Source organism: Abramis brama, assembly GCF_963993115.1.
Source record: "Abramis brama genome assembly, chromosome: 18".
NCBI lineage: Eukaryota > Metazoa > Chordata > Actinopteri > Cypriniformes > Leuciscidae > Abramis > Abramis brama.
Window position 1 is genome coordinate 33,075,567 of NC_139980.1, and position 6,000 is coordinate 33,081,566.

The window sequence follows — 6,000 nt, forward strand, 5'->3', positions numbered from 1 at the left end:
GTCAGAATTGCGTGATATAAAGTCGCAATTGTGTGTTATAAAGTCAGAATTGCGAGATGTAAATTCAGAATTGTGTGAAATAAAGTCGCAATTATGTGTTATAAATTCAGAATTGTGTGAAATAAAGTCGCAATTGTGTGTTATAAATTCAGAATTGTGTGAAATAAAGTCGCAATTGCTTATAAAGTCAGAACTGCAAGATATATAGTCAGAATTGTGTGAAATAAAGTCGCAATTGCGTGTTATAAAGTCAGAATTGCGAGATATAAAGTTAGAATTGTGTGATAAAGTCGCAATTGTGTGTTATAAAGTCGCAATTGCTTCTTATAAAGTCAGAATTGCAAGATATAAATTCAGGACTGCGTGAAATAAAGTTGCAGTTGCTTATAAAGTCAGAACTGCAAGATATAGAGTCAGAATTGCGAAATATAAAGTCAGAATTGTGTGAAATAAAGTCGTAATTGCTTCTTATAAAGTCTAAGTGAATTATTATTTAACTTTTACATTATTTGTTAACCCATGGTATTAATACAAACTACACAATAGTAAGAGCTGAACTGTTGCTTCATTTATCCAATTTAGAAAAAGTGCTAATTTGGAATTCCACCATGGAAAAAGTGGGCCGGTCTTGGGCCTGAAACTCCCGGGCTGAAAAGTGGCCCCACTCCGGCCCTGCTACCAGCCGTTTGTTGTAGTCCTTAAAAAGCAATTTCTTTAAAAGCAAATATCTCCCTTTGCTTTGAACTTTGAGCGTTGTAACTTTGCAGATGTTGTTTATGATCAAACAGCAACATTACACACTAACTAAAGTTAGAAAAGTGAAATCATAATCAACCACCCCTTTAAGGTTTTTGAGGAAAACATTCCAGGATTTTTCTCCATATAATGGACTTCAATGGCAACCAACTATTCCAATGTTCAAAGAAGGTTCAAATGGTCCGTCTCAATGCAGCTTCAAAGTCTCGACACGATCCCAGTCGAGAAATAAGGGTCTTATCTAGCCAAACGATCGGTCATTTTCAACAAAAAAAAAATATATATATATATATACTTTTTAACCAATGCTCGTCGTGTACCATCTCTGAGATGCGCCACGCATTGTCATCACGTTGGAAAGGTCACGCGTCACGTCATCTGTCTAAGTTATTTGCCTGTGTACTCCGGTTCAAAAAGATAGGAAAGGGCATCTTTGTTTTAATTTATTATTATTATTTAATTTTTTTTTCATGACCTTTCCAACGTGATGACGTAATACGTGGCACATCTCAGAGATGGTACAAACGGGCATTTGTGGTTAAAAAGTATATAATTGTTGTATTTGACCGAAAATGATCGATCGTTTGGCTAGATAAGACCCTTATTTCTCGACTGGGATCGTGCCGAGACTTTGAAGCTGCATTGAGACGGACATTTGAACCTTCTTTGAACATTGGTATAGTTGGTTGCCATTGAAGTCCATTATATGGAGAAAAATCCTGGAATGTTTTCCTCAAAAACCTTAATTTCTTTTCGACTAATGAAAGAAAGACATGGACATCTTGGATGACATTGGGGTGAGTAAATTATCAGCAAAAATTTTTTTTGAAAGTGAACTAATCCTTTAAGCTTTGATTTAAAAGTGGTAAGTGATGACACCATTCGGATTGATCGCAAAAGCTCAGTCTCCTCGATGTTTTAATCTAGATCTACGAACAGAAAGCAATCCAAGGTTGCTAGACTTAAGTGACTGGAAGGGTTGTGAGAATGTATTAAATCAGATAAATACCCTGGTGCTAGGCCATGTAACGATTTAAAAACAAAAACTAAAAATTTGAACTCAATTCTCAGTTTGACCATTTGAAGACGCCCAATAGATGATTGGTTAACTCCATAATAAAGTGAATTGCAGTAATCAAGGCGTGAGGTGATGAACGCATGCATGGATAACTATTTCAAAGTTCTTTAGAGAGAGCAAAGATTTAACTTTTGCAAGACGTCGTAAGTGAAAGAAACATGATTTTACGACGGAATTAATTTTTTTTTATCAAACTTGAGGCCTGAATCAAACATTTTTTGCATGTATAGATCTGCGATGAGTAATTTGTGTGTGCTATATTGTACAGCAGCAGCATTTCTTACACAGCAGCATTTTATGTATGTATTAGCAGCATAACATAAGCAGGAATAACAGCAGCGTAGCAGATCTATTCCACCAAGACCAAACATATCAACATTGTCATATACATTACCATGCCAAACACTCAGATTTGACATGACAGAAATATATTGCTCATTTATAGTATATGTAAGTTAATACATTAACTACCTTTAACAAATGAGACCTTATTTTAAGATTTTACCAAAATATCTTTGACATTTACTAATACTAATGGACCCTGTTTATTTAGTCAGGTACAAAATAATTAATTATAATTTGACAGTAGGTGATGTTTGAGATGTAATGTGCCAATGACCTTTAAAGTGTGAAACATGTCCAGATTTAAGCATGTTCACCAATATGGTCACTTTGTAAACCTGTGCTAATTAATTAAGAGCTTTTCAAACACACAGAAGCTTCCCCATTGGCAGCAGGAACAATAGTTGGCAGCTTCCCATCAACCCTGGTTACTATGGCAACAGCTGTTCATTTGTTTTCAGTGCCCTGTGTCTGCGTGTGGCGTAAACGTTTTCGGCATTACCACCAGATTCAGTGCAAAACAATATAAACAAGGCCAGATATTCTGCAGCTAAAACCCGTACAACAATTTACCCATCTAGCCAAAATGCCATAGTTGCAACAGATAGTTTTACTACTGTAAAATCATAAGTCATATCAGTCAGTTATGTATTATAACACTTTCACAATACGCATTGTTTCAAGCAGCTACAATTTATTAATTTAATAAATAAATAAATATTAATAAGTAAATAATTTATATTTATGTATATATATATATATATATATATGTATATATATATATATATATATATATGTATGTATATATATATATATATATATATATGTATATATGTATATATATATGTATGTATATGTATATATATATATATGTATATATATGTATATATATGTATGTATATGTATATATGTATATGTATATATATGTATATATATATATATATATATATATATATATATGTATATATATATATATATATATATATATACACACACACATATATATATATATATATATATATATATATATATATATATATATATATGTGTGTGTATATATATATATATATATATATATGTATATATATACAGTGAGGAAAATAAGTATTTGAACACCCTGCTATTTTGCAAGTTCTCCCATTTGGAAATCATGGAGGGGTCTGAAATTGTCATCGTAGGTGCATGTCCACTGTGAGAGACATAATCTAAATAAAAAAAATACAGAAATCACAATATATGATTTTTTAACTATTTATTTGTATGATACAGCTGCAAATAAGTATTTGAACACCTGTCTATCAGCTAGAATTCTGACCCTCAAAGACCTGTTAGTCTGCCTTTAAAATGTCCACCTCCACTCCATTTATAATCCTAAATTAGATGCACCTGTTTGAGGTCGTTAGCTGCATAAAGACACCTGTCCACCCCATACAATCAGTAAGAATCCAACTACTAACATGGCCAAGACCAAAGAGCTGTCCAAAGACACTAGAGACAAAATTGTACACCTCCACAAGGCTGGAAAGGGCTACGGGGAAATTGCCAAGCAGCTTGGTGAAAAAAGGTCCACTGTTGGAGCAATCATTACAAAATGGAAGAAGCTAAACATGACTGTCAATCTCCCTCAGACTGGGGCTCCATGCAAGATCTCACCTCGTGGGGTCTCAATGATCCTAAGAAAGGTGAGAAATCAGCCCAGAACTACACGGGAGGAGCTGGTCAATGACCTGAAAAGAGCTGGGACCACCGTTTCCAAGGTTACTGTTGGTAATACACTAAGACGTCATGGTTTGAAATCATGCATGGCACGGAAGGTTCCCCTGCTTAAACCAGCACATGTCAAGGCCCGTCTTAAGTTTGCCAATGACCATTTGGATGATCCAGAGGAGTCATGGGAGAAAGTCATGTGGTCAGATGAGACCAAAATAGAATTTTTTGGTTATAATTCCACTAAACGTGTTTGGAAGAAGAAGAATGATGAGTACCATCCCAAGAACACCATCCCTACTGTGAAGCATGGGGGTGGTAGCATCATTTTTTTTTTAGATTATGTCTCTCACAGTGGACATGCACCTACGATGACAATTTCAGACCCCTCCATGATTTCTAAGTGGGAGAACTTGCAAAATAGCAGGGTGTTCAAATACTTATTTTCCTCACTGTATGTTTCAATGCAGCTTTACAGAAAATCATGATGTTATTGTTGTAAAATATTATTTTAATATTTATTTATTTTATATTTTAAAAATAATATATATATATATATATATATATATATATATATATATATATATATATATATATATATATATATATAAAAAATGTGTTATATATATACACACATACAGTATATATACTGTACATTTTTGCAACAATATAAGCAATCGCACAAATCAATCACAGAAAAGATCAGTGTTTGCATGTGCAAAACTCTAGGTTTTAGGGGTTTAAATCTAAAGGCAACAACATCTGTTGTAAACTGTGGTAAACTGTGCTGGTTTGGCTGAAACTCTGGTTGCCATGCTACATTTCTCAAGAATACATATCCTGATGAATTGTGCTCATTATGAATATGTCAAAATTAAACTCGTTAGTGTCACAAGAGAAGACTGATTAGAGTCAGCGCATGTAGATAATTGATCAGACAGACGTCAGACACCGCAGGGGAAACACGGCGTCTCTGAATCACACTGACATCTGAACTTCTGCTTTCATTCCCGACGGATCCACACTGTAGAGGAAGAAGCAGAAAATCACCATTTCTATTATCTACATCATTCATGTTTGGCTTTTATTGTGCATGTTATTCTACTGACACAGAATTGTTTTAATAACTTACTCCGCCCAATGTTATTTTAGTATTATTGATATTTATGGTTTTTTTTTCATATTTTGAATTATTTTTATTTTTTCAAATTTCAATTTATTTTTGTAAAAAAGTATTTTTAGTATTCCAACTTAAAAAAAAAAAGAAAACAAAGAATGCAACTAGCTGAATTACAATAAATGCAATTTGTTAATACTTTATTTTCTTTCAGTCAATGTCTATTTCATTTCGAATAACTTTTTTTTTTTTTTTTAACGGTAATGACCCTGACTGAGCTATTGGGGTTGTTAAGTCTCACTACATTTGTTTGATCAAAAATACAGTAAAAACAGTAATATAGTGAAATATTATTACAGTTTAAAATAACTGTTTTCTATTTTAATGTATAATAAACTGTAATTTATTCCTGTGATCAAAGCTGAATTCTCAGCATCATTACTCCAGTCTTCAGTGTCACATGATCCTCCAGAAATCATTCTAATATGATGATTTGTTGCTCAAGAAACATTTATGATTATTATCAGTGTTGAAAACAGTTGTGCTGCTTAATTCTTTTCAAAATTCTTTGATGAAAAGAAAGTCCAAAAGAACAGCATTTATCTGAAATAACGTCTGTACTTCTGTAATGTCTGTAAAACCAATTTAGTGAATCCTTGCTGAATAAAAGTATTCATTTCTTTGAAAAAAAAAAAAAACGTACTGACCCCAAGCTTTTAAACCGTGTATGTCATTGTTTCGTTGAAGGTAATGCTGCCTAAAAAGTGTGTACTGGTGTAAAACTTTCCTTTAAAGTCTCAAACGCAGCAGTCACACACTCTGTGAGGCTATACAGTCTCTGTCAGCTCAGCTTGGTTTTTTCCAGGAATGGCAAAAAGAGAGGATGTTTTATTTTTGGCATATTCTCACAAAATCTGTGTGTTGAGATGACACAGTTGTATTCTGACATCTTGCTCGTTCGGAGATGTTCCCCTCTGTGCTTTACAGAAGTGCATGAACC